General features: G+C 49.0%; 1 non-coding gene and 1 pseudogene across 1 annotated transcript; both read left to right on the top strand.

Annotated features, from left to right (window-relative positions):
• Positions 1-332: 332 nt before the first annotated feature.
• TRNAA-CGC lies at positions 333-405 on the top strand. Its single transcript has one exon. It is a non-coding gene; the product is annotated as a tRNA-Ala (tRNA).
• A 308-nt stretch (positions 406-713) lies between these two features.
• Positions 714-15,563, top strand: LOC120682430 (annotated as a pseudogene).
• The last annotated feature ends 90 nt before the right edge of the window (positions 15,564-15,653 follow it).

The raw sequence follows: 15,653 nt of genomic DNA, 5'->3' as shown, positions 1-15,653 counted from the left end.
GTGTAATGGCGAGCGGTGGTTGATAGCTGTGTTGCTAGCGACAACTGCAGAGCGGTTGGGGGAGCCTCACCGCGAGCCCGCAACCGCTTGCGCGTCAGTTTCCATCATGGATCTCGCCGGCGTGTGGATGGCTAGGCCCGTTACGCGCACGCATTGCTTGTGCCGGTCATGCCACGTCCGCGTGCTTTCACGGGCAGTAGTCGATCGTAGGCTCGTTGGAGGACACGGCCAAGAATCTCACTGCACCAAAGGAACTCCAGTGATGTGAAATAGTTGGTAACACAGTCTATGAGTATAGTTAAATAATTTTTTTAATTGATCAGGGCATCAAAGGGGGTGTAGCTCATATGGTAGAGCGCTCGCTTCGCATGCGAGAGGCACGGGGTTCGATTCCCCGCACCTCCAAGCTTTTTAAAGCACTGTTTTTATTTCAACTCCTTGGCACCAATCGCTTTCGCTCGATGTTCAGAAATCGCCTTCCGAGTAAGAAAACGTATTCCTCGCACGCCCGGTTCAGTCCGCCTTTTAAAGCACTGTTTTTGTTTCAACTCCTTGGCACCAATCGCTTTCGCTCGATGTTCAGAAATCGCCTTCCGAGTAAGAAAACGTATTCCTCGCACGCCCGGTTCAGTCCGCCTTTTAAAGCACTGTTTTTGTTTCAACTCCTTGGCACCAATCGCTTTCGCTCGATGTTCAGAAATCGCCTTCCGAGTAAGAAAACGTATTCCTCGCACGCCCGGTTCAGTCCGCCTCATCCGTGCCGCATCGTCTCCTCCCGCAAGAAAGAAAGAAAACCCCGCAAGCGAGACGCTGCCTCGCAATCCATGGATTCCGAACTGGAGGAGGCGGTCTGCAAGCTCGCGTGGCTCAACTTCGCGTGCGCGAGGGGCGACCTCCACTCCGGCGCCGCCCTGCTCGCCGAGCTCAAGGTACATTTCGGCGATCCGGCTCGACTTGCTCCCATTCTTTCTTACCTGGCCCATCAAAAAAAAAATTCTTTCTTACCTGGGGTGTTGGCTAGTTATGTTTTTTTTTAACCCAATCTTGTGAAGCCGCAAGGGTCGTCCAGTGTATTGAACCCTAGAGGATTTTTAGAGGTTGCTTGGAGATTCTACCGTGTCCGATATGTAGAGCTGAAGATGATCCTTCGGAGAGCTCTGTGCGCCCTTTTCCACCTATGTTTCATCAGGACTAGGGGTTATTACGAGATGGCTGTATCCAGATGTATTTTCCATAGGTCTCAGAAATCTCCTGTTGAACTGATGTTTAGGTTTTACTAGTTTGAATTGTATGTTTTTGTCTTCTGAGAAAAGTGGGGTTTTGGATTACTGGTTTGAACTGTACATTTGTGTTTCTGAGAAAAGGGGGGTTTAAGAGATTACTAGTTCGAATTGTGGACTTGTGTCGTCTGTGAAATGATGGTTGATTTCCATTTTACAGTTCAGCAGTATCAAGTGCAGGACTTTTGCAGAGCTTCACTTGAGTTTGTGGTTCATTGCCAGGCGATAAGCTGATATACCCTTGCTTGATTTCAGGTGCTCCTCACAAGGTTACCTAGCTTGCCACCATCATTTGAGAAGACGCCTAATGCAGTTGAAGAGCTGAAAATCGCAAGTAATATTTTGAGCACTTGGTTCTGTAGACATCATAGTCTGGCCTTTTATCCTGTGAACTTTATATGTTATAGTATCCATCGTACTTTTTCACTGGCAATCTAGGTAGCATTTGCCTCGGGAACCAATTTAAATCTGCATCTCAGTACCTCACGCATGGCGTTAAATATTCTGTACACAGTTTCTTCCAACATGAAAAATGTGTTGTGTAACTAAAAGAAATTTGTGGCATAATGTTCTGGTAAAATTTCTTTTTCATGCTTCATTGGTTGTGGAGTACAAAACCTTGCACTGAAGATAACTTTCTTATAGTGTGTTGCTCTTCCATGTAAATCAATCGTAGGAAGAATTGATACATTAATTCTGTGGCATGATCATTCTCCAATGTGTGCCTTTGTAAGTGTTTTCGTAAGCAGTATAAGTTTTATATTTTTGTGGGGCTACCTCTAAGCAAGTGTTTAGTAAAGCCATACAGATCTTTATGTACAATGATATATAATATTTGCTTTGGAAATGTGTAGTAAACCATAGGAATACAGTTTTCGTTTGTTAGGTGTGACTGGTTTTTAAATTTTACAGGGGCTATCTATGAGAATGCTGTTATCTTGATCTTGAAAATTAAAGACCGCGAGGCATTTGAGAGGAGCTTGTGCCAGCTAAAAGAATTTTACATCAATACATGGTTTGTCTCTCCTACAACTATTGACTTCATGATCCATCCTTGTCAAGCAATGTTCAGCTGTTACTTCAATATATGAACCATTCTGAGTTTGGATGCAGGGAATATTTTTCAGTATATAATCATTTCGAAACATAAAGATACCATCTATTGTATTCTTGTATGTTATCTCCAGTATGTATTTCTTGTTATTTAGCTCCTGGCGCACATAAGTAGATTTATTTACTTAAGTTTTGACTCATTTTGCACGTCTAGATTTCCTATGCAAATATCTGTCTCGAATACCGCAACACTGCTAATAAGCAATTAACAGGGGCAGTTGTTGCAAAGATGCCTAAAGAACGAAAAATACATCTGTTTTGAACTGGAGAGTTTGTTAACCATCTGCCCTAGGTTTCAATCAGTATCATTGTGCTCCTGTTCCTGAAAGCACCAGCCATGGTAGTTGTCAGAGGAACACTCTTGATGCAAATAAATTGTGCAAAGCCTGAAAGCTATGTATCCATGCATAGAATGAGTTCTTGCCAGGGGTACAAATTTCATTTGTCCTCACCTTGGAATTAAAAGGCGCAATTAAACATTTCCTCACAGATCCTTTATTTTTTTAGAATTGTACTTCTGGACATATGGTTCTGAACTCTTTCTTTGTTGTTGTTCATGCAACGGTATAATTGCTCCATCACCAGATGAGTACCATTTCTGGGCCTTAATTTTCTCAGGCTGTTGGCCGAGAACAGAATTGCTGAATTCCATACTGAGCTGGAACTTCTGCCCCTGGAAGCTTTAAGCCATCCTTGTATCAAATATGCAGTGGAGCTTGAGCAATCCTTTATGGAAGGTGCCTATAACCGATTAATCAATGCTCGCCAGGCTGTGCCACATGAGACATATGTTTACCTCATGGACCTTCTTGCTGAAACTGTTAGGTATGAGTTGATTTGCACAGTCGTTTACCTTACCTGGATTCTATTGTGAAGTCCCTTATTGTGCTCCCTGTGTGTTTCTTTTGAAGAGATGAAGTAGCTGATTGCAGCGTTGAGGCCTATGACTACTTACCAATCAATGTTGCAAAGAAAATGCTAATGTTTACATCAGATCAAGAACTTCTCGAGTACATATGGGAGGTACCTTTTATTTTATCTCCAGCTCTTTGTCATATGTGCGATATAATAATGAGTTACTGGTGTCTTAGTAAAGGATGCTAGACATGATTGATTGAGGCATGGGTGAGGGACAAAACTCTAACCACCATTGCTTGGTGAAGGACCGGACAGGCGACCAGAGGGGGGGTGAATGGGAGCCTCAAATTCGATTTGAAAAACCGAAGAGAAAAGTCCCGATTACACCCAACGCACCTCGGACGAAGAGTATCAGTACCGCATAGCTCAGAACGACTATCGGCACTAGTAATACTCTTGACATACAATCGGAAGCTCGATCGAGAAAAGTTCGAACAAAATCTCACAAGTTCAACCACGTAAACGAAGATCAGAGCAAAGCGTTCGGAAAGCCAAAATATCTCAGAAACTTGAACAAAGGGGTTAGAGCATAGATAAAACAAAAACTAGAAATACTGGAATGAAATCTAGCTAACACAAGAACAACTAAACTGATTTTTGTTTTGCTTTTTCAGGTTTAATTAAGCAGAAAATTAATTAAACCTAGATCAGGAAAATAAATCTAGAGAAGGAGCTAAGCGACTAATACTAGAAGGCAGCCCTAAAACATGATTTGCTACTCAAAAGGGACCTAAGAAAAATCTAGCAAATCAACAGAAAAAGAAAAGACTGGTGAAGCAATTCATCGAACACCTTATGGTGCAGAGTTGCTGATGAAGAACGAACACGATCTGAGCCGGGATTTCCCACACACGCACTCGATTCGTCTCCCTGCACAAGAATCACACAAACAAGGAAACCAAAATTGTTGCTGTGAATCAAAGAAAAGAGTTAGCTTGCAAACGCTCCACCAGAGCCGCGCCCTGCTGCTGCGCAGGCTGCTGCTGCAGCAAGCTGTTCTGAGTTCAGCGCCTGCTGCACAAGCGAGATGGCTGCCGCCCCCAGCTGCGCACAGCCGGCCGCACCTGGGCTCTGCTCGCGATCCAAGGTCAGCACCTCCACCAGCGGCAGATGGTGCTGCCGGTCATGCAGAGCAGCGGCACCTCAGCCGCCCTAGAGTCACGCCCCCCAACACTTGGCAGCTACTCAAGCCAGAGCCTGAAGCTTCCCTGCGCCAAGAGTCAAGAACCAAAAACCAGCGCCTACTGCTTGCGTGCCTAATGCATCACGCCCAGCAGACCTGCGCCAATCAAATAGGAAGGGGGAAACAAATACCAACACAAAAAGGAAGAACTAGATGCACACAAATTCAGATCGGATCAAAATCCCGGAGGACAAAAGGAAGAGAGGGCTTCCTTTCCCATGAATTCGTGGTTCAAAGTCTCAATCCTCCATCTCAAATTCTAACCCTAGAAGAAAGAAGGAAGGAGGAAAAACAAAACCAGAACACGGGGGAGGACAGAAGGGGCGACGGGAACGACAGAGCAGGGGCGCCAGGAAAGGGTGGGAGGCGGCTCTGGTCTTGGTGCCTGGCGCAAGGGGTGAGAGAGAGGGGAGAGATATTTATGGTGTCCACGCAGGGGTCCAAAATACTCTCGGAATCAAACTAGAGACTAAACGCCCGTAGGGGCTAAACCGGAAATATTTACACGATCCCATCCGACGGCCGAGGTTCTTTCTTCAGAACGAAGTCTTCTCCGCGATGCCGCCATGTCGATGAAGATCCGGTTCGCGGTTTTGATGGGTCCGCGAAACCCGGGTAGGTGGCCGGTTTTGAGAAAACCGCCAAAACTCCACGCGCGGGAAGATTCCCGCCTCCACGCCGTGGCCCTAGACGCCGTTCCCGCCTCGGCCTTCTGACGGCCCTAGACGCCGCCCGACGCCCGTCACCTCCTCGCTCGCAGCGAGGCCCTAGACGCCGTCGACGCCCGTCGCCTCCGTCAGTCCCGAGACCGACGCCCGTGCCTCCACGACTTGGCGTCTTCAACCGCCGTCAGCTTCCTTGGTTTTGTGGCGCAAACCAAGAAACCCGCCTTCCGTCGCCGCTTGCGCCCTCGATCCAGGAGTGGACGCCACAGCTGCCGCCCGGCCCGAGCTCCTCCACGGCAACTCTCCGTCGACACTCGACGCCCGTGTACCTGCAATCCAAAGACCAAGCGCACGATCACACCGCACGGTTGACAATTCACTCATCACAGGCAGGATAGAGTACTCTCATTCCTCAATCTCCCCCTTGATGAGTGCATTGTCAACACACCACCTGTAACCAGAGAAGTGATAAAAAGAAACAAGAAAGCGAAGAACTCAAGCAAGTGACACAAAGCTCAGAAAGGCAAGACCAGTCACTTACTCAAGCACAGATCGATCCCCTAAGACAAGGACAACGGCTCGACGCAATCGATCAAATGCCAAAACATGACTCCTCAAAGACAGAGGTAACGCTCGACGCAGTCATGCTGGAAGTGGAAGGAAAGCAAGGAAAACCAGGAGCCAAAAACGAAGCAGAAACTCCCCAAGCAAAGTTTTTCCCTCTCAAAAGTGCAACTCTCCCAAAATGATGCACTCTCGAAGCCCTGTGCACAACAAGTTTTTCAAAAATCAAACAAGTCTCCCCCTTGTTCGATCACTTCTCTCAAAATTCTCCCCCTTGTTGGCACATGCACACATCAAGTCTAAAAAGAACTAAAGCTCCCCCTGAAGCTGAGACTCCCCCTGAACAGATGCTATGCAATAAATGCAATGCAGGAGGTGTAAGTGAAAGCATTCAGGGATACAAAGATATGAGCAACAACTAGTCACAAGCACGTGTGCATCCACAAACCAGACCTGCATCTAGCTCAACAGGGTATATCAAATCAGTCTAGAGCTAGGCAAGTTCAGTTTAGGAGAAATAAAAGCATCACCCATGATCTAGCACTAACAAGTAGGGAATGAAAAGCAGTGCTACTCATACTCATACAGGTGAGCCAAATCAGCCAAAACAAGTTGCCAACATTCATTTTTCAATCAATTTTTATATCAAGCAATTCTAAGTGCCAGGGGTTGAAAGCTTATCATGCTTTACTTAGCAACGAGGCCAAGCCTATGCCAAAAGACAATCAGAAGCTTAAAGCACTCGTTTCAGTCATGCACAGCCTTGCCCGGGTTCTCACAAGTGCAAAGTGAGCCGTCCCGAAAGCTCGATCAGTGCGACAAGCAATCCCACCTGGATCTTTTTCATCCATTTCCGGAACAGTTCAAGCAAATTTATCAGATTTAGCTCATTTCAAGTATAAATTGCTGAATGAAAGGCCACACTAGCATGAATAAGATAGCAAAGCATATCAACACGCCCTAACATGCTAGTAGCCAAGACAGGGTGATCATGTTTTCAGATTTTCAAATCAAAATAGCTTAACTCAGATGATGTCATATACACAATGGAGCAAGCTATACATGATCAAGTTTATCAACTCACACTAGCAGGCACTAGAAGATCATAGCAATGTATACAAGAATGCTAGTGCAAGTGAGACAATGCAAAATGAAAACATGTACAATGCATATGCACAATGCAACTACCAAACCTAGAAAACAAAGAGAAGCAAATAAAATCTACAAAGCTAACCAAAGAAAAGTCAGCAATCAAAAGGGGTAACAAACCCCAAGCTCCCCTCGCAAGCGAGCAAAGGTGTCCTGCTCTAGCGGTTTGGTGAGGATATCTGCGGTTTGCCTCTCTGAAGGGACATGGATCAGGTCTATGTGTCCTCTTTCATGGTTGTCTCGCAGGAAATGAAATCGGATGTCTATGTGCTTGGTTCTGGAGTGTAGGACAGGGTTCTTTGCAATGCTAATGGCTGACATGTTGTCTACAAAGATAGGAACCCTACCGAAACTCAAGCCATAATCCTGCAAGGTTTGTTTCATCCAAAGTATCTGGGAGCAGCAGCTAGCAGCGGCAACATACTCAGCTTCTGTGGAAGAAAGCGCTACGCTAGCCTGCTTGCGAGAGGACCAAGACACCAAAGATGTACCGAGAAATTGACAAGTGCCGGATGTCGACTTTCGATCCAACCGACACCCACCGAAATCGGCATCAGAAAAACCCACCAAAACTAGAGAAGAATCCGCAGAATACCAAAGACCAAATTCAGGGGTGAATTTCAGATACCTGAAGATGCGTTTCACCACCTGCCTGTGGGAGGTGCGCGGAGAAGCCTGGTAGCGCGCACAAAGGCAGACGCCGAACTGGATGTCCGGTCGCGTCGCCGTCAGGTACAGGAGCGAGCCGATCATGCTCCTGTACTCCTTCTGGTCCACCGCCTCGCCGTCCAAGTCCTCATCAAGCGCCGTAGATGTACTGATCGGAGTCGGCTGAGGAGACAAGTCGCTCATGTCGAACTTCCGCAGCAAGTCTCTAGTGTACTTGGCTTGATGGACAAAAGTGCCCTGAGGAGTCTGCTTGATCTGCAGCCCGAGGAAGAACTGCAGCTCACCCATCATGCTCATCTCGAACTCCCTGGACATCTGCTCAGAAAACTTGGACACAAGAGCGTGAGAAGAGCCACCAAAGATAATATCATCCACGTATATCTGAACCAAAAGAAAATCAGTGCCAGATCGCATGAGAAACAAAGTTTTATCAACACATCCCATTTTAAAGCCTTGAGCCAGCAAAAAGGTTTTCAATCTATCATACCAAGCTCTAGGTGCCTGTTTCAAACCGTAAAGAGCTTTCTGAAGTTTATAAACACGGTTTGGAAACTTGGGATTTTCGAAACCAGGGGGTTGCTTCACATAAACTTCTTCTTCAATAAAACCATTCAAGAAGGCAGATTTCACATCCATTTGGAAAACTTTAAAACCCTTGGAAGCAGCAAATGCAAGAAAGATTCGAATAGCTTCCAAACGAGCAACAGGGGCAAAAGTTTCCTCAAAATCAATACCCTCTTTTTGGCAAAACCCCTGGGCAACAAGACGAGCCTTGTTTCGAACAACCAAACCATCCTCACCCTGCTTGTTTTTGAAAACCCACTTCGTTCCGATGGGATTACAAGCAGGTGGAGGCTCGACTAAAACCCAAACTTGGTTTCTTTCAAAATTTTCAAGTTCCTCATGCATGGCATTGACCCAATTAGAATCAGAAAGAGCGTGTCCAATATCTTTGGGCTCAAAAGAGGCAACAAACGCTGAATGAGCAAAGCCAGCGATACTTGTTACCTTGGACCTGGTGACTCGCTCGTTGAGATCACCTAGCATCTGTTGAGGTGGATGGCGGCGCTGAATGTGTCGCGGTGCTTCCCGTGTCGAAGTCGCCTCCTCCTCAACCAAAGCTGGTGCCTCCTCAGGTGCAGCTGGTGAAGCCTGAGTCACCTCCTCGAACAGCCCCCGTGAAGTAGACGTAGTCGGATCGGGGCCGTCGTCATCGTCCGAGCTCGTAGCAGAGATAGCCGGGTCCACAGCACGCGTGGTAGCCTCAGCCTCGCCATCTGCAGCTTCTTCCTCCTCATCTTCAAAGATGGAGGTGCCGAGCTCATCATCTCCTGCAACTTCAAAGACAGAAGAATTGCACGGTGCAGTCTCGTCGAAAGTGACTTCACAAGTCTCTCTGACGATGTTAGTATCAATAATCAGCACACGGTACGCTCTAGAGTGAGAAGCATAACCGATAAAAATACCGTCAGACGAGCGAGACTCAAACTTATCAAGATTTCCATCTTTCAGCACAAAACACCGGCAACCGAAAACTCTGAGATGGTCAACACGGGGCTGGCGTCCAAACCGCAACTCATAAGAAGTCCTGTGCATGAAAGCACGCAAGAAAATGCGGTTGGACACGTAACAAGCGGTGTTAACCGCCTCAGCCCAGTATTTGCGAGGAGTCCTATGCTCATCGAGCATCGTCCTCGCCATCTCAACCAGCGTCCGATTCTTCCGCTCTACAACTCCATTCTGCTGTGGAGTGTAGGGAGAAGAATACTGGTGTTCGAGCCCTTGATCACTGCAAAAGGCATCAAAACGAGCGTTTTTGAATTCTGTGCCATTGTCAGAGCGAATCGCTCGCATGGCCTGGGGAAGCTCGTTTTTCAACCTCAAGATCAAGTCTCGAACAAACTCGAAAGCCTCATCCTTGGTTCTCATGAAAAAGACCCAAGAATAGCGAGAAAAGTCGTCCACAATCACAAGCACGTACCACTTCCCACCAACAGACATCACCCTGGAAGGACCAACAGTGTCCATGTGTAGCAACTCTCCAGGGTGAGAAGTCATCACCTGATTAACAGGCGGATGAGAAGCAGCAATCATCTTCCCGTGGCGACACGGATGGCAAACAAGGTCCTTTTCAAACTTCAATTTGGGCAATCCTCGGATTAGACCAAGTGAGCTCAGTCTCGACAACAAGTCAAAGCTCAAATGTCCAAGTCTCCTATGCCACTTCCACAGATCAGAAGAAGGACCAGCCAACAAGCAACGAGAAGGGCCAAGAGGAGTTCCAGAAAAGTCAACCAAGAAAACCCGATCGCGAGGTGTAATCCGACAAACCAAATCTCCTCTGGAATCAAGAACACGCGAACAACCCTCCTTGAAGCGAACCTCAAACCCCTCATCAAGAAGTTGCGAAACAGAAAGCAAATTGAACCCAAGGTTCGAAACCAAAGCAACCTCTCTCAGGGTAAAGCGATCAGAAACTCGAACAGCGCCAAGTCCACGTACCTTTCCTCTTCCATTATCCCCGAACACAATATACTCCTTTGAGCGCATCGGGGTGAGGCTGGAGAACCATTTGTCATTTCCGGTCATGTGGCGCGAACAACCGGAGTCCATGATCCACCTGTTCTCCAAGCCTCCAACCTGCACATCAGTAGTGAGACAAAGGGTGAGCAAATGTCTCAACACTGGGGTTAGCAAAGTGAGAAGCAAACCAGTGTCGAGCCATTTGCTCTACAGAAGGGTTAGCAAAACTAGGCAAAGCGTGTCCCTCGTCCCGTCTACCGCGTGACTGACGAACACCACCGCGAGGAAAGCGTGGAGCATTGAAACCTCCTCCAAAGTCTCGGTCCCATGGTCCATAGCCGTACTGAAAACGACCAGGAGCACGACCGGCAAAGCGACCACCCGCTGGAGCACGGTAACCACCACCGTCTCCCTGACCTCCACCTACACGGCGCGCCCTAGCATCTTGCCTACCACCACGCCGAGGAGGACCATGCACCCGAGCAGAGTACATGTCCGCGTTCCGTCTCTCCTGCTCTCGCCTCACAGCCCGCTTCCTCCTGAAGCAAAACTCCTCCAGGTGACCTTCCCTGTCACAGAACTCGCAGTGGTACCTCACCTCACGCTTGGGAGGTGGAGGCCTAGCCTGCGGACGGGGAGGAGCAGCCCTCTTCTTCTGGGCAACCTGGGCTGTGGCAGCCGGGAGCGTGTCGAGGGGATTCCTCAGCTCATTGGGCTTTGGAACCCAAACCTGCTTCTGCGGAGGTGCTTTCGGTAGTTCTTTAAGCACACCATCCGCGGGGTCAACAAGCGAAGGCTGCATGCTCGAGCTAGCAGTGTTTCCAGCAGCCTTGCCAATCTTACCATACAACCTGTCAAAGTCTGACTTTGTGTATGTGTAACCAACCCCAAATCCATCACCACGCTTAAACTGCTTGATCATCATGCCCAACTGCGGCTCACTGCTAGAAACCCAACTCAGAATTGCCCTAAGATAGGTATTCTCATTCTCTAAGTTGGCTTTCTCTACCGCAAGACTATCCAGATCAGCAATCAAACCAGAGCAAACAGAGCAGTCAATAGGTGGGCTAGACTCCACGATCTTAGTCTTCCCCAAAGACTTAATCAAGGCGTTCTTCTCATCTAGCTCCAACCTAAGCGTGGGACAAACCTTGCAAGCACCAAGCAGAACTGGCCTAGACTTCATTTCCTCTAGCTCGCACACAACAGTAGCAAACTTGGACTGCAACGAAGCTAGATCGGATTTAAATATAGGACACTTGTCACATTCAAGCACATCGCTAACAATAGGAGCGTCCTTAACCAGTTCTAGTTCATGCTTGGCCTTTGCGAGCTCATGAGACACGTCAGCAAGCGAAGTCTTAGCAACATCTAAGTTCACGACGTTCTCATCATGCTTGGCACGGAGAGCAACAAGATCGTTCATGTGAGATATGCAGCCAGCGCACTCATCCTCACTAGATTTCTCCCTAGCACAAGCCAGCTCAGCCCTAAGCTTTCTACGCTCTCTAGCTGCTTCCTTAAGCAGCCTCTTCTGGTTGTCGAGAGCGGCGTACAACTCCCTAACCTCTGTATCAAGCAGGTCAATCGTGGAGTTTACCTCTGAATCGCTCTCGGATCCAGGAGAAGAGCCGGAGTGCGTCGGTGTAGCATGTCCACCCGAAGACGCACGAGCACCATCGGCTTCGCCCGCCATGGTGCAGAAGCTCTTGCGTCGACCGGCCGCCAAGCAAAGGCCGATGAAGCCGGTGGCTTCCTTGTCCCGCTTCTTCTTCTTCTTGTCGTCGTCGTCGGAGGTCGGTGAAGAAGAGTGGTCGGTGTCGGAGCTCTTGTCGAGGTCGCTGAGCTGCGCCAGGAAGGCCTTCTCCCGCTTCTTGGCCTTGTACTGGAAGCGCTTCTTGAGCGACTCCTTGTCGAAGCGTCCTCCCCGGTCACGACTGCGGTGCTTGTGGCGCCGACGCTCCTTGTTGGAGCCTCCCTCGTCGCGGTCGCGGTGGCGGTAGTAGTCGAAGGAGTTGTTCTGGCCACCGCCGGACTTCTTGGGGCAATCGGCGATGAAGTGGTTCAGGTCGCCGCAGTTGTAGCACCCGGGGTTCTTCTTCCTCTGCCTGTTGTGGTAGACGCGCTGGAACTTGCTGATGAGGAGGCACAAGTCGTCGTCGCCCAGCGTCTCCAGCTGCTCATCTGAAATAGAAGGCAAAGAGGCAAGAGAAAAGCCAAGAGCAGGGTTAGCGTTAGAGCTCGATCCACCTGGGCCAGTCACAAGAGCGACGCTCTTGGAAGGAGGGGCACCATTGAGCTTGGCTCGTGTCTGGTTATCCACCTCCGTGGCCTTGAGCTTGCTGAAAAGCTCGTTCACGGTCAGAGTCTCATAGCCTGCAGACTCAATGATCGTGTTCACCTTGAGATCCCACACAGAGCGGTCAAGTGCGTAGAGCAACTTGAGAGCCTTCTCGTGCTCTGTGTACTCAAGGGCACCAGCAGATCTGTTCGAATTGACCTTGTTCACAATCGACTGAAAACGACTGAACATCAGGTCTATGCTCTCACCCGGCTCCTGTGTGAAGTTCTCGTACTCACGCCGGTGAGTCTCGAACAGTCTGGCCTTCACCTGAGGTGTACCCTCGTGGTAGTTCTCAAGGCACGTCCAAATTTTGTGAGCTTCCTGAAAACCCTGGACGCGTGAGAACTCCGCACGAGAAACGCCAGCGAACAAGGCATTGACGGCCTTGGCGTTAGCCTCGTGCTGGGTCACCTGAAGAGGCGTGGTCCGAACAGCCAGCACCTCGTAAAGCTGGTTCGTGGTAATTTCCCAGACCTCGGCTCCCATGCTCTCCAAGAAAGCTCTCATGCGAACCTTCCAGTAGGCATAGTCCTCGCCGGAAAACACTGGGATCTTACCAAGACTCGCCATGGTCGCCAAGTGGTTTTCGAACCGGTTAAGGTACTGAAAACCTCAACCAGGCTCTGATACCAATTGAAGGACCGGACAGGCGACCAGAGGGGGGGTGAATGGGAGCCTCAAATTCGATTTGAAAAACCGAAGAGAAAAGTCCCGATTACACCCAACGCACCTCGGACGAAGAGTATCAGTACCGCATAGCTCAGAACGACTATCGGCACTAGTAATACTCTTGACATACAATCGGAAGCTCGATCGAGAAAAGTTCGAACAAAATCTCACAAGTTCAACCACGTAAACGAAGATCAGAGCAAAGCGTTCGGAAAGCCAAAATATCTCAGAAACTTGAACAAAGGGGTTAGAGCATAGATAAAACAAAAACTAGAAATACTGGAATGAAATCTAGCTAACACAAGAACAATTAAACTGATTTTTGTTTTGCTTTTTCAGGTTTTAATTAAGCAGAAAATTAATTAAACCTAGATCAGGAAAATAAATCTAGAGAAGGAGCTAAGCGACTAATACTAGAAGGCAGCCCTAAAACATGATTTGCTACTCAAAAGGGACCTAAGAAAAATCTAGCAAAATCAACAGAAAAAGAAAAGACTGGTGAAGCAATTCATCGAACACCTTATGTGCAGAGTTGTGCTGATGAAGAACGAACACGATCTGAGCCGGGATTTCCCACACACGCACTCGATTCGTCTCCCTGCACAAGAATCACACAAACAAGGAAACCAAAATTGTTGCTGTGAATCAAAGAAAAGAGTTAGCTTGCAAACGCTCCACCAGAGCCGCGCCCTGCTGCTGCGCAGGCTGCTGCTGCAGCAAGCTGTTCTGAGTTCAGCGCCTGCTGCACAAGCGAGATGGCTGCCGCCCCCAGCTGCGCACAGCCGGCCGCACCTGGGCTCTGCTCGCGATCCAAGGTCAGCACCTCCACCAGCGGCAGATGGTGCTGCCGGTCATGCAGAGCAGCGGCACCTCAGCCGCCCTAGAGTCACGCCCCCCAACACTTGGCAGCTACTCAAGCCAGAGCCTGAAGCTTCCCTGCGCCAAGAGTCAAGAACCAAAAACCAGCGCCTACTGCTTGCGTGCCTAATGCATCACGCCCAGCAGACCTGCGCCAATCAAATAGGAAGGGGGAAACAAATACCAACACAAAAAGGAAGAACTAGATGCACACAAATTCAGATCGGATCAAAATCCCGGAGGACAAAAGGAAGAGAGGGCTTCCTTTCCCATGAATTCGTGGTTCAAAGTCTCAATCCTCCATCTCAAATTCTAACCCTAGAAGAAAGAAGGAAGGAGGAAAAACAAAACCAGAACACGGGGGAGGACAGAAGGGGCGACGGGAACGACAGAGCAGGGGCGCCAGGAAAGGGTGGGAGGCGGCTCTGGTCTTGGTGCCTGGCGCAAGGGGTGAGAGAGAGGGGAGAGATATTTATGGTGTCCACGCAGGGGTCCAAAATACTCTCGGAATCAAACTAGAGACTAAACGCCCGTAGGGGCTAAACCGGAAATATTTACACGATCCCATCCGACGGCCGAGGTTCTTTCTTCAGAACGAAGTCTTCTCCGCGATGCCGCCATGTCGATGAAGATCCGGTTCGCGGTTTTGATGGGTCCGCGAAACCCGGGTAGGTGGCCGGTTTTGAGAAAACCGCCAAAACTCCACGCGCGGGAAGATTCCCGCCTCCACGCCGTGGCCCTAGACGCCGTTCCCGCCTCGGCCTTCTGACGGCCCTAGACGCCGCCCGACGCCCGTCACCTCCTCGCTCGCAGCGAGGCCCTAGACGCCGTCGACGCCCGTCGCCTCCGTCAGTCCCGAGACCGACGCCCGTGCCTCCACGACTTGGCGTCTTCAACCGCCGTCAGCTTCCTTGGTTTTGTGGCGCAAACCAAGAAACCCGCCTTCCGTCGCCGCTTGCGCCCTCGATCCAGGAGTGGACGCCACAGCTGCCGCCCGGCCCGAGCTCCTCCACGGCAACTCTCCGTCGACACTCGACGCCCGTGTACCTGCAATCCAAAGACCAAGCGCACGATCACACCGCACGGTTGACAATTCACTCATCACAGGCAGGATAGAGTACTCTCATTCCTCACTTGGTCTACTGCCTACTGCTTTTGAGTACTCATAACATTCATTTTTATGTCAGGAACAACCAGAATGGGAAATCAAGGATTGCTCAGTCCATTTTGACATGGCAAAACCCAAATCTCACATGGACTTGCCATCGTTCAAGCTGATCAAGCAAGCTCTTAGCTATGCGCGGGAGCTGGAGAACATTGTGTAGCTTGCAACGCAAAGTTGACTCCAGATGTAGACAGCCAAATGCAATTGTCTACTGGTAAAAGTGCAGTGCTTAGTGGTTAGGCGCATCATATTCAAAAAGGATGCCTAGGTGGATCTTTTGTTCCGTTTTGTTGTTTGAGGCGACGATTAAGTGGAATTGACACTTAAAATGGCCCTGAGGAGTGGGGAGTGCTCCGTAGTTTCAGAACTTTGCGATGTGTTCGCGTCAGTTTAACATACTGTGACACCTTCAGTACATTTGTCCTGTGAGCTATTATAACCATTCGCAATTTTGATGCCGAAATGTTAGTGGTGAAATGACCTCTCTGAGAAATTCCTTGGGCTGCGCTTCACTGAGGTCCTGTTCACAATCTGCCCTACGGCCACTGATTTC

The sequence above is a fragment of the Panicum virgatum genome, chromosome 7N (assembly GCF_016808335.1).
Source record: "Panicum virgatum strain AP13 chromosome 7N, P.virgatum_v5, whole genome shotgun sequence".
Classification (NCBI taxonomy): domain Eukaryota; kingdom Viridiplantae; phylum Streptophyta; class Magnoliopsida; order Poales; family Poaceae; genus Panicum; species Panicum virgatum.
The sequence above is the reverse complement of the archived record's forward strand: the minus strand, read 5'-3'. Positions and strand labels throughout refer to the sequence as shown.